The sequence below is a fragment of the Choloepus didactylus genome, chromosome 4, assembly GCF_015220235.1.
Source record: "Choloepus didactylus isolate mChoDid1 chromosome 4, mChoDid1.pri, whole genome shotgun sequence".
In the NCBI taxonomy this organism is placed as follows: Eukaryota; Metazoa; Chordata; class Mammalia; order Pilosa; family Megalonychidae; genus Choloepus; species Choloepus didactylus.
Window position 1 is genome coordinate 195,184,565 of NC_051310.1, and position 27,015 is coordinate 195,211,579.

Below are 27,015 nucleotides of genomic sequence, written 5' to 3' on the forward strand. Positions count from 1 at the left end.
AGCTTTGACTGTTGTTATTCCCATAAGTATGATACTGATGTGCATCAAACCACATAATAAGTATACTGGACTCTAGAAAATATATGTCTACAACTTTAGAATTTCTGACATGTAAAGAAGGGATTTCTAGTGGGAGAAGAAGCTCAGGTAAAAGTTTGATACTGGGATATTAGCGCATCTAAAAATCTCACTAATTCCCTGTCTATCACTGTTTTAGAAAACATCTTATGATTAAATTTCAGACATTTCTTCAGAAGTATTTCAATGCCTATTTTATTCACTGCACAGTGCTCTTCTTCATACCTTATACTCTGAGGACAATGCCTCACTGAACAACATACAAGAGTTCCTAAACTCATTAATCCATTGAAGGAGTTGCATTCATATAAAAATGCTACCATACAGAGTAATTGCTGTGTTAGTTTGCCAGGCTGCTATAATAAATACCGCAGATTGGTTGGTTTCACCAACAATTTATAGTTGGCACTGGGAGGCTAGCAGTCCAAAAGCAAGGTATTGGCAGGCCCTGCCTTCTCTGATGTCTGTAGGGTTCTGGTGGTGACTCACAGGCATAACTCAGGCCCTGAACCATGTCATATGGCAATCTGTCCTCCTCTGTCTCTACCTCTGGCTTCTAATTCTCCTTCTCAGTCATCTGTGTCTCTGTCTAGTGTCAGGGATTCATTTCTTTACACCTCATGCCTATGATCTCCATTAGAAAAGGACTGAGCCTAATCAGGTCCTGATTTAATAGGTTTGGGCTTCATCAAGTTACCTCCCACTCAATTAAGTGTATAGGGACAGGCAATAGTTTAAAAATAAAGAGTACTTAAGAAAAGAATTCACCTTTAACCCATTTTTACTAAAGGAGTACTTAAGCTAAAAGAAACAAGTTTACAATGTAAAAATTAATTGATATATTACCATGCCTCCAGACACAGCTGGATTTGAGACTAGAGAGAGCTCCTTTTTGTTGGAGTTACAGACAATTTATAGCATCCTGATGTAGAGTAACTTTAATTTAAGTTATATTCTATTTTTATATTAAATGATGCTTCATGAACATGAATATCTCACTTGAAGCATCTTGATCCATGAGTGTCAAGATCAAAGGAGGGTATCCACGTTATCAGAGACTTAGCTTTGAATGCCTATAAAACTCTACTGATAATATTTTTACTAATTAAGCTATGATTTCTCTAAGAGCAATATAATACACTTTTACTTTACTTGCATAAAGACTAAAAATTGGAAAAGAGATTACTATTACTTGTTTCTAACATAGTTTTTTTATTTCATTCTATGATTATTTAGCCATTTCATCATACTGATAAACATATATTTGATTAGGACTGTACTTAACCTTGCTACATTATTTATGACTTATTTATGGTTAAAGTAACAGCTGCAGCTCCACCCCATTTTCACAGAGGACTAAGTGATTACATGTTATCTATGTGTAAGAAGGTTGAGTGGGCCTTTCTGCTTTCTTGAAAATATTCAGTTTTTTTTTAACTGTTTAGCTTCTCCTTCAAGTTCTAATATGGGATTTGAAGGATATGAATCATCTGTCCCAGTTAATGTAGTAAGGCCTTTCCATGTTTTGTCATTTGGAAATTGTACTTGAGTGTTTTTTAGGTAACAGTTCTGTTAAATATGTTTCTATATCATGAGTAATAACTGGTTCTTTTTTTTTTTATTTTTTTAATCATCATTTTATTGAGATATATTCACATACCACGCAGTCTTACAAAACAAATCGTACTTTCGATTGTTTACAGTACCATTACATAGTTGTACATTCATCACCTAAATCAATCCCTGACACCTTCATTAGCACACACACAAAAATAACAAGAATAATAATTAGAGTGAAAAAGAGCAATTGAAGTAAAAAAGAACACTGGGTACCTTTGTCTGTTTGTTTCCTTCCCCTATTTTTCTACTCATCCATCCATAAACTAGACAAAGTGGAGTGTGGTCGTTATCGCTTTCCCAATCCCATTGACACCCCTCATAAGCTACATTTTTATACAACTGTCTTCGAGATTCATGGGTTCTGGGTTGTAGTTTGATAGTTTCAGGTATCCACCACCAGCTACCCCAATTCTTTTTTTTTTTTTTTTAATTCAGTTTTATTGAGATATATTCATATACCATACAATCATCCATGGTGTACAATCAGCTGTTCACAGTACCATCTTATAATTGTGCCTTCATCACCCGAATCTATTTTTTAACATTTTCCTTACGCCAGAAAGAATCAGAATAAGAATAAAAAATAAAAATAAAAACAGAATACCCAAATCACCACCCCCCCCTCCTACCCTAGCCATGTTCTTTTTTTTTTTTCAGTGTTTTTTTTTTTTTTTTTAATTCAGTTTTATTGAAATATATTCACAAACCATACAGTCATCCATGGTATACAATCAACTGTTCACAGTATGATCATATAGTTATGCGTTCATCACCACAATCTATTTCTGAACATTTTCCTTACATCAGAAAGAATCAGAATGAGAATAAAAAATAAAAGTGAAAAGAGAATACCCAAACCACCCCCCCATCCCACCCTATTTGTCATTTAGTTTTTACTCCCATTTTTCTACTGATTTTTTTTCAATTTTTTAACTTTGTTTATCAAAAAATTAAAAACAAACAGGCAAACAACAACCAAAAAAACCCCACAACATTACAAACAAAGCAATGGATTAAGGAAAACAAATAACCTAAAATAATTACTTTGTTTCCAATATGTTCCTACCATACCCCAAGAAAATTAATAAACCATGTCCAAACAGAGGAGTAAGAAAAACAAATAATCTAAAATAACTACATTGCTTCCAACATGTTCCTACCATACCCCAAGAAAATTAACAACCCCTAAGAAAACAATGGAATAAGAGAAAAAAAAACCTAAAATAACTCTATTGCTTCCAACATGATCTTACTATATCCAAGAAAGTTTACAAACTATAATCATTCCTGAGCATTCCCATAACATTGAGATTACCCTCCATAGTTTATCTGTTCTTATTAGATTATCATTCCCCCTCCACTAATTGGTATCTCTAGGTCCCCTACATTCTACAGTATAAAACATTGTACATTTTTCACAGAATTCACATTAGTGGTAACATACAATATCTCTCTTTTTGTGCCTGGCTTATTTTGCTCAGCATTATGTCTTTTTTTTTTTTTTTTTTTTTTTTTTTTAATCTTCATTTTATTGAGATATATTCATATACCACGCAGTCATACAAAACAAATCGTACTTTCGATTGTTCACAGTACCATTACATAGTTGTACATTCATCACCCAAATCAATCCCTGACACCTTCATTAGCACACACACAAGAATAACAAGAATAATAATTAGAGTGAAAAAGAGCAAATGAAGTAAAAAAGAACACTGGGTACCTTTGTCTGTTTGTTTCCTTTCCCTATTTTTCTACTCATCCATCCATAAACTAGACAAAGTGGAGTGTGGTCCTTATGGCTTTCCCAATCCCATTGTCACCCCTCATAAGCTACATTTTTATACAACTGTCTTCGAGATTCATGGGTTCTGGGTTATAGTTTGATAGTTTCAGGTATCCACCACCAGCTACCCGAATTCTTTAGAACCTAAAAAGGGTTGTCTAAAGTGTGCGTAAGAGTGCGCACCGGAGTGACCTCTCAGCTCCTTTTGGAATCTTTCTGCCACTGTAGCTTATTTCATTTCCTTTCACATCCCCCTTTTGGTCAAGAAGATGTTCTCCGTCCCACGATGCCGGGTCTACATTCCTCCCCGGGAGTCATATTCCATGTTGCCAGGGAGATTCACTCCCCTGGGTGTCTGATCCCACGTAGGGGGGAGGGCAGTGATTTCACCTTTCAAGTTGGCTTAGCCAGAGAGAGAGGGCCACATCTGAGCAACAAAGAGGCATTCGGGAGGAGGCTTTTAGGCACAACCATAGGGAGGCCTAGCCTCTCCTTTGCAGCAACCGTCTCCCCAATGGTAAAACTTATGGTAGAGGGCTCAACCCATCAAACCACCAGTCTCCTATGTCTGTGGTCATGTTAGCAACCATGGAGGTGGGGTAGGCGAATACCCCTGCATTCTCCACAGGCTCCTCAAGGGGGCACTACATCATTTTTTTTCCTTGTTTTTCTTTCTTTCTTTTTTTTTTTTCAACTTCCCTTCTTTTTTTTTTTTTTTGATTCATCAGACATTCTCTTTTTTTTTTTTAATCATCATTTTATTGAGATATATTCACATACCACGCAGTCATACAAAACGAATTGTACTTTTGATTGTTTACAGTACCATTACATAGTTGTACATTCATCACCTAAATCAATCCCTGACACCTTCATTAGCACACACACAAAAATAACTAGAATAATAATTAGAGTGAAAAAGAGCAATTGAAGTAAAAAAGAACACTGGGTACCTTTGTCTGTTTGTTTCCTTCCCCTATTTTTCTACTCATCCATCCATAAAGTAGACAAAGTGGAGTGTGGTCCTTATGGCTTTCCCAATCCCATTGTCACCCCTCATAAGCTACATTTTTATACAACTGTCTTCGAGATTCATGGGTTCTGGGTTGTAGTTTAATAGTTTCAGGTATCCACCACCAGCTACCCCAATTCTTTAGAACCTAAAAAAGGTTGTCTAAAGTGTGCGTAAGATTGCCCACCAGAGTGATCTCTTGGCTCGTTTTGGAATCTCTCTGCCACTGAAGCTTATTTCATTTCCTTTCACATCCCCCTTTTGGTCAAGAAGATGTTCTCCATCCCACGATGCCAGGTCTACATTCCTCCCCGGGAGTCATATTCCACGTTGCCAGGGAGATTCACTTCCCTGGGTGTCTGATCCCACGTAGGGGGGAGGGCAGTGATTTCACCTTTCAAGTTGGCTTAGCCAGAGAGAGAGGGCCACATCTGAGCAACAAAGAGGCATTCAGGAGGAGACTCTTAGGCACAAATACAGGGAGGCCTAGCCTCTCCTTTGCAGCAACCATCTTCCCAAGGGTAAAACTTATGGTAGACGGCTCAACCCATCAAACCACCAGTCCCCTATGTCTGTGCTCATGTTAGCAACCATGGAGGTGGGGTAGGCGAATACCCCTGCGTTCTCCACAGGCTCCTCAAGGGGGCACTACAACTTTTTTTTTTTTCCTTCTTTGTCTTTTTTCTTTTTCTTTTTTTTTTTTAACTTTCCCTTCTTTTTTAAATCAACTATATGAACAAAAAAGTTAAAAAGAAAACAAACATACAATAAAAGAACATTTCAAAGAGACCATAACAAGGGAGTAAGAAAAAGACAACTAACCTAAGATAACTGCTTAACTTCCAACATGTTCCTACTTTACCCCAAGAAAGTTACATAATATAGCAAAATTTCAGTGAACTTGTTCCTACTACATCTATCAGAAATTAACAGACCATAGTCATTTCTGGGCATCCCCAGAACGTTAAATAGCTTATCTGTTCTTCTTGGAATATTGTTCCCCCTTCCTTAATTGCTCTCTACTGCTAGTTCCCCTACATTCTACATTATAAACCATTTGTTTTACATTTTTCAAAGTTCACATTAGTGGTAGCATATAATATTTCTCTTTTTGTGCCTGGCTTATTTCGCTCAGCATTATGTCTTCAAGGTTCATCCATGTTGTCATATGTTTCACGAGATCGTTCCTTCTTACTGCCGCGTAGTATTCCATCGTGTGTATATACCACATTTTATTTATCCACTCATCTGTTGAAGGACATTTGGGTTGTTTCCATCTCTTGGCAATTGTGAATAATGCTGCTATGAACATTGGCGTGCAGATATCTGTTCTTGTCACTGCTTTCCGGTCTTCCGGGTACATACCGAGAAGTGCAATCGCTGGATCGAATGGTAGCTCTATATCTAGTTTTCTAAGGAACCGCCAGACTGACTTCCAGAGTGGCTAAACCATTATACAGTCCCACCAACAATGAATAAGAGTTCCAATTTCTCCACATCCCCTCCAGCATTTGTAGTTTCCTGTTTGTTTAATGGCAGCCATTCTAACCGGTGTTAGATGGTATCTCATTGTGGTCTTAATTTGCATCTCTCTAATAGCTAGTGAAGCTGAACATTTTTTCATGTGTTTCTTGGCCATTTGTATTTCCTCTTCAGAGAACTGTCTTTTCATATCTTTTGCCCATTTTATAATTGGGCTGTCTGTACTATTGTCATTGAGTTGTAGGATTTCTTTGTATATGCAAGATATCAGTCTTTTGTCAGATACATGGTTTCCAAAAATTTTTTCCCATTGAGTTGGCTGCCTCTTTACCTTTTTGAGAAATTCCTTTGAGGTGCAGAAACTTCTAAGCTTGAGGAGTTCCCATTTATCTATTTTCTCTTTTGTTGCTTGTGCTTTGGGTGTAAAGTCTAGGAAGTGGCCTCCTAATACAAGGTCTTGAAGATGTTTTCCTACATTATCTTCTAGGAGTTTTATGGTACTTTCTTTTATATTGAGATCTTTGGTCCATTTTGAGTTAATATTTGTGTAGGGGGTGAGGTAGGGGTCCTCTTTCATTCTTTTGGATATGGATATCCAACTCTCCCAGCCCCATTTGTTGAAAAGACCACTATGACTCAGTTCGGTGACTTTGGGGGCCTTATCAAAGATCAGTCGGCCATAGATCTGAGGGTCTATCTCTGAATTCTCAATTCGATTCCATTGATCTATATGTCTATCTTTGTGCCAGTACCATGCTGTTTTGGCAACTGTGGCTTTATAATAAGCTTCAAAGTCAGGGAGTGTAAGTCCTCCCACTTCGGTTTTCTTTTTTAGAGTGTCTTTAGCAATTCGAGGCATCTTCCCTTTCCAAATAAATTTGATAACTAGCTTTTCCAAGTCTGCAAAGTACGTTGTTGGAATTTTGATTGGGATTGCATTGAATCTGTAGATGAGTTTGGGTAGAATTGACATGTTAATGACATTTAGCCTTCCTATCCATGAACATGGAATATTTTTCCATCTTTTAAGGTCCCCTTCTATTTCTTTTAGTAGAGTTATGTAGTTTTCTTTGTATAGGTCTTTTACATCTTTGGTTAAGTTTATTCCTAGGTACTTGATTTTTTTAGTTGCTATTGAAAATGGTATCTTTTTCTTGAGTGTCTCTTCAGTTTGTTCATTTCTAGCATATAGAAACATTACTGACTTATGTGCATTAACCTTGTATCCCGCTACTTTGCTAAATTTGTTTATTAGCTCTAGTAGCTGTATCGTCAATTTCTCAGGGTTTTCTAGATATAAGATCATATCATCTGCAAACAATGACAGTTTTACTTCTTCTTTTCCAATTTGGATGCTTTTTATTTGTTTGTCTTGCTGGATAGCCCTCGCTAGCACTTCCAGCACAATGTTGAATAACAGTGGTGATAGCGGGCATCCTTGTCTTGTTCCTGATCTTAGAGGGAAGGCTTTCAGTCTCTCACCATTGAGTACTATGCTGGCTGTGGGTTTTTCATATATGCTCTTTATCATGTTGAGGAAGTTTCCTTCAATTCCTACCTTTTGAAGTGTTTTTATCAAAAAGGGATGTTGGATTTTGTCAAATGCTTTTTCAGCATCTATTGAGATGATCAATTGATTTTTCCCTTTTGAGTTTTTAATGTGTTGTAATACATTGATTGTTTTTCTTATGTTGAACCATCCTTGCATGCCTGGAATGAACCCCACTTGGTCATGGTGTGTGATTTTTTTTTATGTGTCTTTGGATTCGATTTGCAAGTATTTTGTTGAGGATTTTTGCATCTATATTCATTAGGGAGATTGGCTGGTAGTTTTCCTTTTTTGTAGCATCTTTGCCTGGTTTTGGTATTAGATTGATGTTAGCTTCATAAAATGAGTTATGTAGTGTTCCATTTTCTTCAATGTTTTGAAAGAGTTTAAGTAAGATTGGTGTCAGTTCTTTCTGGAAAGTTTGGTAGAATTCCCCTGTGAAGCCATCTGACCCTGGGCATTTATTTGTGGGAAGATTTTTGATGACTGATTGGATCTCTTTGCTTGTGATGGGTTGGTTGAGGTCTTCTATTTCTTCTCTGGTCAGTCTAGGTTGTTCATATGTTTCCAGGAAATTGTCCATTTCTTCTACATTGTCCAATTAACTGGTTCTTTATTATCAGGACAGAAAACTTCAGGTGGTATGTGAGAGCAGCATGGAGAGAAGGAATCAGCATTCTCATTATTGTATTTCTTAGTAAAGATATTATCCTGTGATACACTCTCCTACTGATTTCTCTCTCCAAATTCTACATAACTCATTCGATCATTAATTTCATTCATATCTGGCTCTCCTTGTTTTCCAATGTTCATTCCATAAGGGCCAGTCAACATTGCTCTCTGAAATTCTTGCCCTTTCAGAAATTGGCCATACCTGTGGGTACGAAGTATTCAGTTAGGGTCAGTAGCCCGTTTATTCAAAATATAGGCTTACATTATCCATATGTTCTGACAGTAGAATTCTTATACCTGGATTAAAATCTAAAGGATATTTACAGTATTCTGTTACTGGTTTATTTAATTCAGTGATTAATATTCAAATGCCATACAATTACTTTGTTCCCCTCTTTGGGGAAGTTCCAAAAACAGTAATTATAGTACACAGCAAAAACACTGTTTAGGATTACATTTAGATTGAAACTTTCCACCACACCAAATGGTGTTTTTACAGCAAAGATAAATCTGAGTTCCATGTGGAGTCAAAATCATAACCACATCCTCAAGTCCTGGTGAGTTGAAGGTTATTGAGATCATCATCCTGGAAGATCTCCTCCATGGTTATGGGTACAGGATCTCCTTCCTGGCTGCATGGGTGTTATGGCAGATCAGAATGCTCAGCAGACATGGTATCTTGCTCATCACTGGAAATGGAGTTGTTGCTGGGATATACATGCTTGATATCAGGTGCCAGTCATGCTCATTTGCAAAGATCTGTGCCTGTTTGGCTGTTCTTGTATCTCCTATAGCCCTTACTAGAAGGAATAGCTGATGGCAAGGCAAAGTGTACATTAACTCCTGAATAGTAATCTGGGTGCTATATTCTTTTATTGGAAGGAAACACTCAGAATTTGGATTGGTATCATAAAAGAAATATTTTCTATCCAGGAAATTTTCTGCACATATTTTAAACATATATTTCAGGCTAAGTTTGTTAGTCTAAGTTATAATAAAGATAATGTCAAAATTATGCATTATATTTCTAACAGTATGAGAGTGTACAGAGTTAATAGAGCAGATTGAAGTTTCCACTTACATTCTTCACTACAAATGCCTTGTAAGATTTTATGGACATGCTGTAAAACAGCAGTATTGACTTGTCTCTCTCCATGGTCACTTACTGTTCCTTCTTTTTCTCAGAATTTGGAAGCAATTTCAGAATGCTGAAAATCAATACTACAAGTATGGTAATAATTATTAGGATGACTATGGGCTTAGCATAAGTTGATATATCAATTATTCCACCAAAGGTGCCTTTGGTAGCAGAACTCACAAAGCTGGCAATTGTTTTAGTGGCTGAGGCAGCAGCAGACCAGACATCTTACAATGGTTCTCCTCATTGCTTGATCCACTCTGGTCTGTCCCCTTTACGTAATTCCAGTCTGAGAAGATCAGACTTTGTATCTTTTATCTGCTCTTCAATGCTAGCCCATGTATCAGTGGCCTTGACTTCAATCTTCTTCAGCTTAGCTAAGATTCCAACCAGGTGTGTTAACCCCAGTTGTATTTTTGTTATATGAAAGTTACCCAAAACATAGCTCTTTAGGCAAATGTTTCTTTAATATTTTTTTCAAAGCATGTTACTTTATCATTGATAGTGACAACTGAGGATTGATATGGAGGTATAGTACAGTATATAGTATATGACATAACTACATAACTGCCATTCTTCAAAGGAATAAATTCTAAGCAAGGAGATGAAACTGCTTTTCCAGTTACTGGACATTTACTTCCAGTTTCATTGCCACAAGTTTGATATAGATTAATTTCTTCACAAATAAGATAATCACTTTGTTCACACCCTTTAGGCTCTAAATAATATAACTCAGAAGATTATTACTAATATGTGTATAAGATTGATGTATCTTTGTTAAAGTAAACTGAGTTCCTGTTTTTACTAAATGTCCAATGTTTAATACTTGCCAGTTAGTATAAAACACTTTGTTAGAATTATTTGATAATAAATCCCTATTTCCCAGATACTTTTAATTGGAGATGTATAACTTTTCTCTATATTGTATATATTGCTGCATGATATTCACTTAACTATTTGCATGCCATGATGAGGAATATTAAGACCTTCATTAATCCATGTTCCATTTAATATTGTTCAGTCAATTCTTCCTTCTGTGGAGGGTATTCTGAAATTTTGTATACAAGATAGTATCAACATGGCTGTAGTTAATTCATCTATATGCTGAGTGTCCTTCATATTGGCTTCAAAGAGAGTCACCACATGGTCTTTTTTTTTTTTTTTTTTTTCATTTCAATTGCTTCTTTTTTATTTTGTGTACTTTTTCTTATCTTCATTTTATTGAGATATATTCACATACCATGCAGTCATACAAAACAAATCGTACTTTCGATTGTTTACAGTACCATTACATAGTTGTACATTCATCACCTAAATCAATCCCTGACACCTTCATTAGCACACACACAAAAATAACAAGAATAATAATTACAGTGAAAAAGAGCAGTTGAAGTAAAAAAGAACACTGGGTACCTTTGTCTGTTTGTTTCCTTCCCCTATTTTTCTACTCATCCATCCATAAACTAGACAAAGTGGAGTGTGGTCCTTATGGCTTTCCCAATCCTATTGTCACCCCTCATAAGCTACATTTTTATACAATTGTCTTTGAGATTCATGGGTTCTGGGTTGTAGTTTGATAGTTTCAGGTATCCACCACCAGCTACCCCAATTCTTTAGAACCTAAAAAGGGTTGTCTAAAGTGTGCGTAAGAGTGCCCACCAGAGTGACCTCTCGGCTCCTTTTGGAAACTCTCTGCCGCTGAAGCTTATTTCATTTCCTTTCACATCCCCCTTTTGGTCAAGAAGATGCTCTGCGTCCCATGATGCCAGGTCTACATTCCTCCCCGGGAGTCATATTCCACGTTGCCAGGGAGATTCACTCCCCTGGGTGTCTGATCCCACGTAGGGGGGAGGGCAGTGATTTCACCTTTCAAGTTGGCTTAGCCAGAGAGAGAGGGCCACATCTGAGCAACAAAGAGGCATTCGGGAGGAGGCTCTTAGGCACAGCCATAGGGAGGCCTAGCCTCTCCTTTGCAGCAACCATCTTCCCAAGGGTAAAACCTATGGTAGAGGGCTAAACCCACCAAACCACCAGTCCCCTATGTCTGTGGTCATGTTAGCAACCATGGAGGTGGGGTAGGCGAATACCCCTGCATTCTCCACAGGCTCCTCAAGGGGGCACTACATCTTTTTTTTTTTCCTTGTTTTCCTTTTTTTTTTTTTTTTAAGATTACCTTCTTTTTTAAATCAACTGTATGAAAAAAAAGTGAAAAAGAAAACAAACATACAATAAAAGAACATTTCAAAGAGACCATAACAAGGGAGTAAGAAAAAGACAACTAACCAAAGATAACTGCTTAACTTACAACATGTTCCTACTTTACCCCAAGAAAGTAACATAATATAGCAACATTTCTGTGAACTTGTTCCTACTATATCCATCAGAAATTAACAGACCATAGTCATTCCTGGGCATCCCCAGAACATTAAATAGCTTATCTGTTCTTGGATTACTGTTCCGCCTACCTTAATTGCTCTCTACTGCTAGTTCCCCTACATTCTACATTATAAACCATTTGTTTTACGTTTTTCAAAGTTCACATTAGTGGTAGCATATAATATTTCTCTTTTTGTGCCTGGCTTACTTCGCTCAGCATTATGTCTTCAAGGTTCATCCATGTTGTCATATGTTTCACAAGGTCGTTCCTTCTTACTGCCGTGTAGCATTCCATCGTGTGTATATACCACATTTTATTTATCCACTCATCTGTTGAAGGACATTTGGGTTGTTTCCATCTCTTGGCAATTGTGAATAATGCTGCTATGAACATTGGCGTGCAGATATCTGTTCGTGTCACTGCTTTCCGGTCTTCTGGGTATATACCGAGAAGTGCAATCGCTGGATCGAATGGTAGCTCTATATCTAGTTTTCTAAGGAACCGCCAGACTGACTTCCAGAGTGGCTGAACCATTATACAGTCCCACCAACAATGAATAAGAGTTCCAATTTCTCCACATCCCCTCCAACATTTGTAGTTTCCTGTTTGTTTAATGGCAGCCATTCTAACCGGTGTTAGATGGTATCTCATTGTGGTCTTAATTTGCATCTCTCTAATAGCTAGTGAAGCTGAACATTTTTTCATGTGTTTCTTGGCCATTTGTATTTGCTCTTCAGAGGACTGTCTTTTCAAATCTTTTGCCCATTTTATAATTGGGCTGTCTGTACTATTGTCATTGAGTTGTAGGATTTCTTTATATATGCAAGATGTCAGTCTTTTCTCAGATACATGGTTTCCAAAAATTTTTTCCCATTGAGTTGGCTGCCTCTTTACCTTTTTGAGAAATTCCTTTGAGGTGCAGAAACTTCTAAGCTTGAGGAGTTCCCATTTATCTACTTTCTCTTTTGTTGCTTGTGCTTTGGGTGTAAAGTCTAGGAAATGGCCGCCTAATACAAGGTCTTGAAGATGTTTTCCTACATTATCTTCTAGGAGTTTTATGATACTTTCTTTTATATTGAGATCTTTGGTCCATTTTGAGTTAATTTTTGTGTAGAGGGTGAGGTACGGGTCCTCTTTCATTCTTTTGGATATGGATATCCAACTCTCCCAGCCCCATTTGTTGAAAAGACCATTATGACTCATTTCAGTGACTTTGGGGGCCTTATCAAAGATCAGTCGGCCATAGATCTGAGGGTTTATCTCTGAATTCTCAATTCAATTCCATTGATCTATATGACTATCTTTGTGCCAGTACCATGCTGTATTGGCAACTGTGGCTTTATAATAAGCTTCAAAGTCAGGGAGTGTAAGTCCTCCCACTTCGTTTTTCTTTTCTAGAGTGTCTTTAGCAATTCGAGGCATCTTCCCTTTCCAAATAAATTTGATAACTAGCTTTTCCAAGTCTGCAAAGTAGGTTGTTGGAATTTTGATTGGGATTGCATTGAATCAGTAGATGAGTTTGGGTAGAATTGACATCTTAATGACATTTAGCCTTCCTATCCATGAACATGGAATATTTTTCCATCTTTTAAGGTCCCCTTCTATTTCTTTTAGTAGAGTTATGTAGTTTTCTTTGTATAGGTCTTTTACATCTTTGGTTAAGTTTATTCCTAGGTACTTGATTTTTTTAGTTGCTATTGAAAATGGTATCTTTTTCTTGAGTGTCTCTTCAGTTTGTTCATTTCTAGCATATAGAAACATTAATGACTTATGTGCATTAATCTTGTATCCCGCTACTTTGCTAAATTTGTTTATTAGCTCTAGTAGCTGTATCGCCGATTTCTCAGGGTTTTCTAGATATAAGATCATATCATCTGCAAACAATGACAGTTTTACTTCTTCTTTTCCAATTTGGTTGCCTTTTATTTCTTTGTCTTGCTGGATTGCCCTGGCTAGCACTTCCACCACAATGTTGAATAACAGTGGTGACAGCAGGCATCCTTGTCTTGTTCCTGATATTAGAGGGAACGCTTTCAGTCTGTCACCATTGCCTACTATGCTGGCTGTGGGTTTTTCATATATGCTCTTTATCATGTTGAGGAAGTTTCCTTCAATTCCTACCTTTTGAAGTCTTTTTATCAAAAAGGGATGTTGGATTTTGTCAAATGCTTTTTCGGCATCTATTGAGATGATCATTTGATTTTTCCCTTTGGACTTGTTAATGTGTTGTAATACATTGATTGATTTTCTTATGTTGAACCATCCTTGCATGCCTGGAATAAACCCCACTTGGTCATGGTGTGTGATTTTTTTAATGTGTCTTTGGATTCGATTTGCAAGTATTTTGTTGAGGATTTTTGCATCTATATTCATTAGGGAGATTGGCTGGTAGTTTTCCTTTTTTGTAGCATCTTTGCCTGGTTTTGGTATTAGATTGATGTTAGCTTCATAAAATGAGTTATGTAGTGTTCCATTTTCTTCAGTGTTTTGAAAGAGTTTAAGTAAGATTGGTGTCAGTTCTTTCTGGAAAGTTTGGTAGAATTCCCCTGTGAAGCCATCTGGCCCTGGGCATTTATTTGTGGGAAGATTTTTGATGACTGATTGGATCTCTTTGCTTGTGATGGGTTGGTTGAGGTCTTCTATTTCTTCTCTGGTCAGTCTAGGTTGTTCATATGTTTCCAGGAAATTGTCCATTTCTACTACATTATCCAGTTTGCTGCCATACAGTTGTTCATAATATCCTCTTATAATTTTTTTAAATTTCTTCAGGATCTGCAGTTATGTTACCTTTTTCATTCATTATTTTGTTTATATGGGTCTTCTCTCTTTTTCATTTTGTCAGTCTAGCTAGGGGCTTGTCAATCTTGTTGATCTTCTCAAAGAACAAACTTCTGGTGATATTTATCCTCTCTATTGTTTTTTTGTTCTCTATGTCATTTATTTCTGCTTTAATCCTTGTTATTTCTTTTCTTGTACTTGGTTTAGGATTCGTTTGCTGTTCATTTTCTAGCTTCTTCAGTTGATCCATTAGTTCTTTGATTTTGGCTCTTTCTTCCTTTTTAATATATGCATTTATTGCTATAAATTTCCCCCTTAGCACTGCTTTTGCTGCATCCCATAGGTTTTGGTATGTTGTGTTCTCATTTTCATTCCTCTCTATATATTTAGCAATTTCTCTTGCTATTTCTTCTTTAACCCACTGATTGTTTAGGAGTGTGTTGTTTAACCTCCAGGTATTTGTGAATTTTCTAAGTCTCTGATGGTTATTGACTTCTAATTGTATTCCATTGTGGTCAGAGAATGTGCTTTGAATAATTTCAATCTTTTTAAATTTATTGAGGCTTGTTTTATGTCCCAGCATATGATCTATTCTGGAGAAAGTTCCGTGAGCACTAGAAAAGTATGTGTATCCTGGTGATTTGGGATGTAATGTCCTGTATATGTCTGTTAAATCTAATTCATTTATCAGATTGTTTAAGTTTTCAATTTCCTTATTGGCCTTCTGTCTGGTTGATCTATGTATAGGAGAGAGTGATGTGTTGAAGTCTCCCACAATTATTGTGGAAACATCAATTGCTTCCTTTAGTTTTGCCAGTGTTTCTCTCATGTATTTTGTGGCACCTTGATTGGGTGCATAGACATTTACGATTGTTATTTCCTCTTGCTGAATTGCCCCTTTTATTAGTACGTAGTTGCCTTCTTTGTCTCTCAAAACATCCCTGCATTTGAAGTCTATTTTATCTGAGATTAATATTGCTACACGTGCTTTCTTTTGGCTGTAGCTTGCATGAAATATTTTTTTCCATCCTTTCACTTTCAGTTTCTTTGTGTCCCTGTGTCTAAGATGAGTCTCTTGTATGCAACATATTGATGGTTCATTTTTTTTGATCCATTCTGCAAATCTATATCTTTTAATTGGGGAGTTTAATCCATTTACATTCAACGTTATAACCGTGAAGGCATTTCTTGAATCAGCCATCTTATCCTTTGGTTTATGTTTGTCATATTTTTCCCCTCTGTCTATTAATATCCTTTATTGTACCCATACCGAATCTCTTTAGTACTGAACCTTTCTCCAAGTCTCTCTGTCCTTTCTTTGTTTCTCTGTCTGTAGGGCTCCCTTTAGTATCTCCAGTAGGGCAGGTCTCTTGTTAGCAAATTCTCTCAGCATTTGTTTGTCTGTGAAAAATTTAAGGTCTCCCTCAAATTTGAAGGAGAGCTTTGCTGGATAAAGTATTCTTGGCTGGAAATTTTTCTCACTCAGAATTTTAAATATATTGTGCCACTGCCTTCTCGCCTCCATGGTGGCTGCTGAGTAGTCACTACTTAGTCTTATGCTGTTTCCTTTGTATGTGGTGAATTGCTTTTCTCTTGCTGCTTTCAGAACTTGCTCCTTCTCTTCTGTGTTTGAGAGTGTGATCAGTATATGTCTCGGAGTGGGTTTATTTGGATTTATTCTATTTGGAGTTCGCTGAGCATTTATGATTTGTGTATTTATGTTGTTTAGAAGATTTGGGAAGTTTTCCCCAACAATTTCTTTGAATACTCTTCCTAGACCTTTACCCTTTTCTTCCCCTTCTGGGACACCAGTGAGTCTTATATTCGGACGTTTTGTATCATGTATCATATCCCTGAGGTCCATTTCGATTTTTTCAATTTTTTTCCCCATTCTTTCTTTTATGCTTTCATTTTCCATTCTGCCATCTTCCAGGTCACTGATTCTTTGTTCAACTTCCTCTAGTCTTGTACTATGAGTGTCCAGAATCTTTTTAATTTGGTCAACAGTTTCTTTAATTTCCATAAGATCATCCATTTTTTTATTTAGTCTTGCAATGTCTTCTTTATGCTCTTCTAGGGTCTTCTTGATTTCCTTTGTCTCCCGTACTATGGTCTCATTGTTCACCTTTAGTTCTTTGAGTAGCTGCTCTAGGTGCTGTGTCTCTTCTGATCTTTTGATTTGGGTGCTTGGGCTTGGGTTATCCATATCGTCTGTTTTTTTCATATGCTTTATAATTTTCTGTTGTTTTTGGCCTCGTGGCATTTGCTGAACTTAATAGGGTTCTTTTAGGATTTGTAGACCAATTGAAGTCCTTATCTCTAATTTATCAGATCTACAGCTTCGTGGAGTACACTTTCTCTAACTAACAAGCAGGTGGCGTTCACGAGCCACCTGTTCTCCACAAGCCAGTTCTCCCCTGCTTAGCCTTTTTGGTGAGTGGGGGAGTGAGTCTTGTGGGGTCCAATTGGTGTACCAAGCTTGCGTGTGTAGTTGGTGTTGCCTGCCCTGTATGTGGGGCGTGTTTCTGGGCAGTCGGGGAGGGGGGGTGGCCCTAACAATCAAATCTCCCTGGTGATCCTAGAGTTTTAAAGCTGCTGCAATAGTCTAATCCTTCTGTTCAGTCCTGCCACAGTTTGTCTCTGCCACTGACCCACAAGTCCTTGGTATTGGCGTATGGCTCCTGAGACTTGCAAGTGGGCCCGTATTCCAGGCTGTGCACCCTGGGTCCTCTGTTGAGGGATGACTGTGCTATGTCACAGGTGAGTGCCATCCCCCCAGGGCAGTTCTGGGCTGCTGGGCTGTGTAGGGAAGTTCCCAGTCTGCTGAAATGATGGCTGAATGGGGCTTTGTTAGTTCACACTGCTCTACCTTCCCAACTCTGGGACAATCAGCTGAGGTTGCAGGGAAGGCTAATGTCCACGCCCAGTTTTGTGGTGTGTGCCTGTTATTTGAAGCACTTCCGTCACACTGGGTTGTCTGGGGCAGCTCTGGGCTATGGGGCTGGTGACGGACAGGAGTGTTTCCTGTCCACCAGGATGATGGCTGTGAGCAGACACCCCCCTTTCCTTGGGAAGTTGTGGTGTTTAGTGAATTTTCTCAGCCACTGGATTATTGCCTTTTGTCTCAGAGCTCTCTTAGTTCTGCTCTTGACTTGACCTGCCCAAATTGCAAGTCTTTGAAGCTTTCTGTATTGGGCTTCTTAGAGTAATTGTTTTAGAAAAAGAAAAAAGGATTAAAAAAAAAAAAAAAAGGGCCCTCCTCAGAGATCTAATGGGTTATTGAAATGCTAAGAGACAAAGCATCCAGGGCCATTAAGGAAAGGTGCACAGGGCAGAGAGATCAGCTTTTCTTCAGGATTTGCATATGTGCCTCAGAGCCTGAGCTCTGCCCTTCCCCTTTCTATGTTCACCAGAACTCCAAAAATCCTCCACTTTTATTTTGGAGTTTTTCTTGTTGTTTTTTTTCTATGCCTGTCTCCTCTCTGCTGGGCTGGCTGCTCTCAGATTCTCTGGTGTCTGGTCTCAGTCTATCTATGGTTGGAGTTTGGATCAGTAGAATGAGTTTCCGATAAGGGCTGCCACTGCAGTTCTCCCTTCTCCTTCCTGGACCTGACAGCCCCTTCTCCCATGGGACTGAGCCTGGCAGGGAGGGGCGTGGGTCCCCTGGCAGCAAAAACTTACAGATTTTGCTGATCTCAGCAGTTCCACGTTTTCATGTGTGTTGTATGAAGTATGCCCAAAGTCAGATTGCTCTGTGCTGTCCAGTCCACACAGTTCCTGGCTTTCTACCTACTTTCCTGGAGGAGTAACTAAAACATACAGCTCACCGGTCCGCCATCTTGCCCCGCCTCCCCACCACATGGTCTTTTTTTTTTTTTTTTTTTTAATCATCATTTTATTGAGATACATTCACATACCACGCAGTCATACAAAACAAATTGTACTTTCGATTGTTTACAGTACCATTACATAGTTGTACATTCATCACCTAAATCAATCCCTGACACCTTCGTTAGCACACACACAAAAATAACAAGAATAATAATTAGAGTGAAAAAAAGCAATTGAAGCAAAAAAGAACACTGGGTACCTTTGTCTGTTTGTTTCCTTCCCCTACTTTTCTACACATCCATCCATAAGCTAGACAAAGTGGAGTTTGGTCCTTATGGCATTCCCAATCCCACTGTCACCCCTCATAAGCTACATTTTTTTTTTTATCATCATTTTATTGAGATATATTCACATACCACGCAGTCATACAAAACAAATTGTACTTTCGATTGTTTACAGTACCATTACATAGTTGTACATTCATCACCTAAATCAATCCCTGACACCTTCATTAGCACACACACAAAAATAACAAGAATAATAATTAGAGTGAAAAAGAGCAATTGAAGTAAAAAAGAACACTGGGTACCTTTGTCTGTTTGTTTCCTTCCCCTACTTTTCTACACATCCATCCATAAACTAGACAAAGTGGTGTTTGGTCCTTATGGCTTTCCCAATCCCATTGTCACCCCTCATAAGCTACATTTTTATACAACTGTCTTCGAGATTCATGGGTTCTGGGTTGTAGTTTGATAGTTTCAGGTATCCACCACCAGCTACCCCAATTCTTTAGAACCTAAAAAAGGTTGTCTAAAGTGTGCGTAAGAGTGCCCAACAGAGTGGTCTCTCGGCTCGTTTTGTAATCTCTCTGCCACTGAAGCTTATTTCATTTCCTTTCACATCCCCCTTTTGGTCAAGAAGATGTTCTCCATCCCACGATGCCGGGTCTACATTCCTCCCCGGGAGTCATATTCCACGTTGCCAGGGAGATTCACTTCCCTGGGTGTCTGATCCCACGTAGGGGGGAGGGCAGTGATTTCACCTTTCAAGTTGGCTTAGCCAGAGAGTGAGGGCCACATCTGAGCAACAAAGAGGCATTCAGGAGGAGACTCTTAGGCACAAATACAGGGAGGCCTAGCCTCTCCTTTGCAGCAACCGTCTTCCCAAGGGTAAAACTTATGGTAGAGGGCTCAACCCATCAAACCACCAGTCCCCTATGTCTGTGGTCATGTTAGCAACCATGGAGGTGGGGTAGGCGAATACCCCTGCATTCTCCACAGGCTCCTCTAGGGGGCACTACATCTTTTTTTTTTTTTTTTCCTTGTTTGTCTTTTTTCTTTTTTTTTCTTTTTTAACTTTCCCTTCTTTTTTAAATCAACTGTATGAAAAAAAAAGTTAAAAAGAAAACAAACATACAATAAAAGAACATTTCAAAGAGACCATAACAAGGGAGTAAGAAAAAGACAACTAACCTAAGATAACTGCTTAACTTCCAACATGTTCCTACTTTACCCCAAGAAAGTTACATAATATAGCGACATTTCAGTGAACTTGTTCCTACTACATCCATCAGAAATTAACAGACCATAGTCATTTCTGGGCATCCCCAGAACGTTAAATAGCTTATCTGTTCTTCTTGGATTATTGTTCCCCCTTCCTTAATTGCTCTCTACTGCTAGTTCCCCTACATTCTACATTATAAACCATTTGTTTTACATTTTTCAAAGTTCACATTAGTGGTAGCATATAATATTTCTCTTTTTGTGCCTGGCTTATTTCGCTCAGCATTATGTCTTCAAGGTTCATCCATGTTGTCATATGTTTCACCAGATCGTTCCTTCTTACTGCCGCGTAGTATTCCATCGTGTGTATATACCACATTTTATTTATCCACTCATCTGTTGAAGGACATTTGGGTTGTTTCCATCTCTTGGCAATTGTGAATAATGCTGCTATGAACATTGGCGTGCAGATATCTGTTCGTGTCACTGCTTTCCGATCTTCTGGGTATATACCGAGAAGTGCAATCGCTGGATCGAATGGTAGCTCTATATCTAGTTTTCTAAGGAACCGCCAGACTGACTTCCAGAGTGGCTGAACCATTATACAGTCCCACCAACAATGAATAAGAGTTCCAATTTCTCCACATCCCCTCCAGCATTTGTAGTTTCCTGTTTGTTTAATGGCAGCCATTCTAACCGGTGTTAGATGGTATCTCATTGTGGTCTTAATTTGCATCTCTCTAATAGCTAGTGAAGCTGAACATTTTTTCATGTGTTTCTTGGCCATTTGTATTTCCTCTTCAGAGAACTGTCTTTTCATATCTTTTGCCCATTTTATAATTGGGCTGTCTGTACTATTGTCATTGAGTTGTAGGATTTCTTTGTATATGCAAGATATCAGTCTTTTGTCAGATACATGGTTTCCAAAAATTTTTTCCCATTGAGTTGGCTGCCTCTTTACCTTTTTGAGAAATTCCTTTGAGGTGCAGAAACTTCTAAGCTTGAGGAGTTCCCATTTATCTATTTTCTCTTTTGTTGCTTGTGCTTTGGGTGTAAAGTCTAGGAAGTGGCCTCCTAATACAAGGTCTTGAAGATGTTTTCCTACATTATCTTGTAAGAGTTTTATGGTACTTTCTTTTATATTGAGATCTTTGGTCCATTTTGAGTTAATTTTTGTGTAGGGGGTGAGGTAGGGGTCCTCTTTCATTCTTTTGGATATGGATATCCAACTCTCCCAGCCCCATTTGTTGAAAAGACCACTATGACTCAGTTCGGTGACTTTGGGGGCCTTATCAAAGATCAGTCGGCCATAGATCTGAGGGTCTGTCTCTGAATTCTCAATTCGATTCCATTGATCTATATGTCTATCTTTGTGCCAGTACCATGCTGTTTTGGCAACTGTGGCTTTATAATAAGCTTCAAAGTCAGGGAGTGTAAGTCCTCCCACTTCGTTTTTCTTTTTTAGAGTGTCTTTAGCAATTTGAGGCATCTTCCCTTTCCAAATAAATTTGATAACTAGCTTTTCCAAGTCTGCAAAGTAGGTTGTTGGAATTTTGATTGGGATTGCATTGAATCTGTAGATGAGTTTGGGTAGAATTGACATCTTAATGACATTTAGCCTTCCTATCCATGAACATGGAATATTTTTCCATCTTTTAAGGTCCCCTTCTATTTCTTTTAGTAGAGTTATGTAGTTTTCTTTGTATAGGTCTTTTACATCTCTGGTTAAGTTTATTCCTAGGTACTTGATTTTTTTAGTTGCTATTGAAAATGGTATCTTTTTCTTGAGTGTCTCTTCAGTTTGTTCATTTCTAGCATATAGAAACATTACTGACTTATGTGCATTAATCTTGTATCCCGCTACTTTGCTAAATTTGTTTATTAGCTCTAGTAGGTGTATCGTTGATTTCTCAGGGTTTTCTAGATATAAGATCATATCATCTGCAAACAATGACAGTTTTACTTCTTCTTTTCCAATTTGGATGCCTTTTATTTCTTTGTCTTGCCGGATTGCCCTGGCTAGCACTTCCAGCACAATGTTGAATAACAGTGGTGACAGCGGGCATCCTTGTCTTGTTCCTGATCTTAGAGGGAAGGCTTTCAGTCTCTCACCATTGAGTACTATGCTGGCTGTGGGTTTTTCATATATGCTCTTTATCATGTTGAGGAAGTTTCCTTCAATTCCTACCTTTTGAAGTGTTTTTATCAAAAAGGGATTTTGGATTTTGTCAAATGCTTTTTCAGCATCTATTGAGATGATCAATTGATTTTTCCCTTTCCAGTTTTTAATGTGTTGTAATACATTGATTGTTTTTCTTATGTTGAACCATCCTTGCATGCCTGGAATGAACCCCACTTGGTCATGGTGTATGATTTTTTTAATGTGTCTTTGGATTCGATTTGCAAGTATTTTGTTGAGGATTTTTGCATCTATATTCATTAGGGAGATTGGCCAGTAGTTTTCCTTTTTTGTAGCATCTTTGCCTGGTTTTGGTATTAGATTGATGTTAGCTTCATAAAATGAGTTAGGTAGTGTTCCATTTTTTTCAATGTTTTGAAAGAGTTTGAGTAAGATTGGTGTCAGTTCTTTCTGGAAAGTTTGGTAGAATTCCCCTGTGAAGCCATCTGGCCCTGGGCATTTATTTGTGGGAAGATTTTTGATGACTGATTGGATCTCTTTGCTTGTGATGGGTTGGTTGAGGTCTTCTATTTCTTCTCTGGTCAGTCTAGGTTGTTCATATGTTTCCAGGAAATTGTCCATTTCTTCTACATTATCCAGTTTGTTGCCATACAGTTGTTCATAATATCCTCTTATAATTTTTTTAATTTCTTCAGGATCTCCAGTTATGTCACCTTTTTCATTCATTATTTTGTTTATATGGGTCTTCTCTCTTTTTGATTTTGTCAGTCTAGCTAGGGGCTTGTCAATCTTGTTGATGTTCTCAAAGAACCAACTTTTGGTGATATTTATCCTCTCTATTGTTTTTTTGTTCTCGATGTCATTTATTTCTGTTTTAATCCTTGTTATTTCTTTTCTTCTACTTGGTTTAGGATTGGTTTGCTGTTCATTTTCTAGCTTCTTCAGTTGATCCATTAGTTCTTTGATTTTGGCTCTTTCTTCCTTTTTAATATATGTGTTTAGTGCTATAAATTTCCCCCTTAGCACTGCTTTTGCTGCATCCCAGAGGTTTTGGTATGTTGTGTTCTCATTTTCATTCGTCTCTATATATTTAGCAATTTCTCTTGCTATTTCTTCTTTAACCCACTGATTGTTTAGGAGTGTGTTGTTTAACCTCCAGGTATTTGTGAATTTTCTAAGTCTCTGATGGTTATTGACTTCTAATTGTATTCCATTGTGGTCAGAGAATGTGCTTTGAATAATTTCAATCTTTTTAAATTTATTGAGGCTTGTTTTATGTCCCAGCATATGATCTATTCTGGAGAAAGTTCCGTGAGCACTAGAAAAGTATGTGTATCCTGGTGATTTGGGATGTAATGTCCTGTAGATGTCTGTTAAATCTAATTCATTTATCAGATTGTTTAGGTTTTCAATTTCCTTATTGGTCTTCTGTCTGGTTGATCTATCTATAGGAGAGAGTGATGTGTTGAAGTCTCCCACAATTATTGTGGAAACATCAATTGCTTCCTTTAGTTTTGCCAGTGTTTCTCTCATGTATTTTGTGGCACCTTGGTTGGGTGCATAGACATTTACGATTGTTATTTCTTCTTGCTGAATTGCCCCTTTTATTTTTATGTAGTGGCCTTCTTTGTCTCTCAAAACATCCCTGCATTTGAAGTCTATTTTATCTGAGATTAATATTGCTACACCTGCTTTCTTTTGGCTGTAGCTTGCATGAAATATTTTTTTCCATCCTTTCACTTTCAGTTTCTTTGTGTCCCTGTGTCTAAGATGAGTCTCTTGTATGCAACATATTGATGGTTCATTTTTTTTGATCCATTCTGTGAATCTGTATCTTTTAATTGGGGAGTTTAATCCATTTACATTCAACATTAAAACCGTGAAGGCATTTCTTGAATCGGCCATCTTATCCTTTGGATTATGTTTGCCATATTTTTCCCTCTCTCTATTAATATCCTTTATTGTACCCATACCGAATCTCTTTAGTACTGAACCTTTCTCCAAGTCTCTCTGTCCTGTCTTTGTTTCTCTGTCTGTAGGGCTCCCTTTAGTATCTCCAGTAGGGCAGGTCTCTTGTTAGCAAATTCTCTCAGCATTTCTGTGTCTGTGAAAAATTTAAGCTCTCCCTCAAATTTGAAGGAGAGCTTTGCTGGATAAAGTATTCTTGGCTGGAAATTCCTCTCACTCAGAATTTTAAATATAACGTGCCATTGCCTTCTTGCCTCCATGGTGGCTGCTGAGTAGTCACTACTTAGTCTTATGCTGTTTCCTTTGTATGTGGTGAATTGCTTTTCTCTTGCTGCTTTCAGAACTTGCTCCTTCTCTTCTATGTTTGACAGTGTGATCAGTATATGTCTCGGAGTGGGTTTTTTTGGATTTATTCTATTTGGAGTTCGCTGAGCATTTATGATTTGTGTATTTATGTTGTTTAGAAGATTTGGGAAGTTTTCCCCAACAATTTCTTTGAATACTCTTCCTAGACCTTTACCCTTTTCTTCCCCTTCTGGGACACCAATGAGTCTTATATTCGGACGTTTCATATTATCTATCATATCCCTGAGGTCCATTTCGAGTTTTTCAATTTTTTTCCCCATTCTTTCTTTTATGCTTTCATTTTCCATTCTGTCATCTTCCAGGTCACTGATTCGTTGTTCAACTTCCTCTAGTCTTGTACTATGAGTGTCCAGAATCTTTTTAATTTGGTCAACAGTTTCTTTAATTTCCATAAGATCATCCATTTTTTTATTTAGTCTTGCAATGTCTTCTTTATGCTCTTCTAGGGTCTTCTTGATTTCCTTCATATCCCGTACTATGGTCTCATTGTTCATCTTTAGTTCTTTGAGTAGCTGCTCTAGGTGTGTCTCTTCTGGTCTTTTGATTTGGGTGCTTGGGCTTGGGTTATCCATATCGTCTGGTTTTTTCATATGCTTTATAATTTTCTGTTGTTTTTGGCCTCGTGGCATTTGCTGACCTTGATAGGGTTCTTTTAGGGTTTGTAGACCTGTTGAAGTCCTTATCTCTAATTTATCAGATCTACAGCTTCGTGGAGTACACTTTCTCTAACTAACCAGCAGGTGGCGTCCACGAGCCACCTGTTCTCCACAGGCCAGATCTCCCCTGCTTAGCCTTTTTGGTGAGTGGGGGAGTGAGTCTTGTGGGGCCCAATTGGTGTACCAAGCTTGCGTGTGTAGTTGGTGTTGCCTGCCCTGTATGTGGGGCGTGTTTCTGGGCAGTCAGGGAGGGGGGGTGGCCCTAACAATCAAATCTCCCTGATGATCCTAGAGTTTTAAAGCTGCTGCAATAGTCTAATCCTTCAGTTCAGTCCTGCCACAGTTTGTCTCTGCCACTGACCCACAAGTCTTTGGTGTTGGCGTATGGCTCCTGAGACTTGCAAGTGGGCCCCTCTTCCAGGCCGTGCACCCCGGGTCCTCTGTTGAGGGATGACTGTGCTATGTCACAGGTGAGTGCTGTCCCCCCAGGGCAGTTCTGGGCTGCTGGGCTGTGTAGGGAGGCTCCCAGTCTGCTCAAATGATGGCTGAATGGGGCTTTGTTAATTCACATTGCTCCACCTTCCCAGCTCTGGGACATTCAGCTGAGGTTGCAGGGAAGGCTAATGTCCACACCCAGTTTTGTGGTGTGTGCCTGTTATTTGAAGCACTTCCGTCACACTGGGTTGTCTGGGGCAGCTCTGGGCTATGGGGCTGGCGATGGGCAGGAGTGTTTCCTGTCCACCAGGATGGTGGCTGTGAGCGGACACCCCCCTTTTCTTGGGAAGTTGTGTTGTTTAGTGAATTTTCTCAGCCACTGGATTATTGCCTTTTGTCTCAGAGCTCTCTTAGTTCTGCTCTTGACTTGACGTGCCCAAATTGCAATTCTTTGAAGCTTTCTGTATTGAGCTTCTTAGAGTAATTGTTTTAGAAAAAGCAAAAAGGATTTAAAAAAAAAAAAAAACGGCCCTCCTCAGAGATCTAATGGGTTATTGAAATGCTAATAGACAAAGCAACCAGGGCCATTAAGGAAAGGTGCACCGGGCAGAGAGATCAGCTTTGCTTCGGGATTTGCATATGCGCCTCAAGGCCTGAGCTCCACCCTTCCCCTTTCTGTGTTCACCAGAACTCCAAAAATCCTCTGCTTTTATTTTGGAGTTTTTCGTGTTGTTTTTTTTCTATGCCTGTCTCCTCTCTGCTGGGCTGGCTGCTCTCAGAGTCTCTGGTGTCTGGTCTCAGTCTATCTATGGTTGGAGTTTGAATCAGTAGAATGAGTTTTCGATAAGAGCAGCCACTGCAGTTCTCCCTTCTCCTTCCCGGAGCTGACAGCCCCTCCTCCCCCGGGACTGAGCCTGGCAGGGAGGGGCGCGGGTCCCCTGGCTGCAAAAACTTACAGATTTCGCTGATCTCAGCAGTTCCACGTTTTCATGAGTGTTGTATGAAGTATGCCCAAAGACAGATTGCTCTGTGGTGTCCAGTCCACGCAGTTCCTGGCTTTTTACCTACTTTCCTGAAGGAGTAACTAAAACTTACAGCTCACCAGTCTGCCATCTTGCCCCGCCTCCCACATGGTCTTTTAATGTGTGTAATCCATCAGGAAACAGATACTCATTTAAGTCAGAAAGTTTAAATACTGTTCCTGTTGAATTAGCCATTATAAAGCTTACTTTCTCAAGTCTTTAAGTGTTGGGCTTTTTCATCCTCATTTTAAGGGACAAGGATTTACTTCCTTTTATTTATTCTTAATTTATATATTAGACATATTGACTTCATTAACTAACCCCCATCTCTTATCTTCAGTTGGAAGCTCTTTAATATTAATAGTATTACTCTCTATTTGAGTTGTAAAAATTTCATTTAATTAGCTACACACTCTCTACATGATGTTTTTTAGCTTTTGCTATGCACTTCTGATACAGTGATTTTACCTTATATTTAGGCACTACAATTTTCCTTTTCTGTTTACATATTGGTGCAGGAAACTTTTTAGAGTATGCTAATTGTCTCCAATCCCTTTTAATTTCAAAGACAGTCTATTTTGCTAATAAAAGCAGAATTCACCT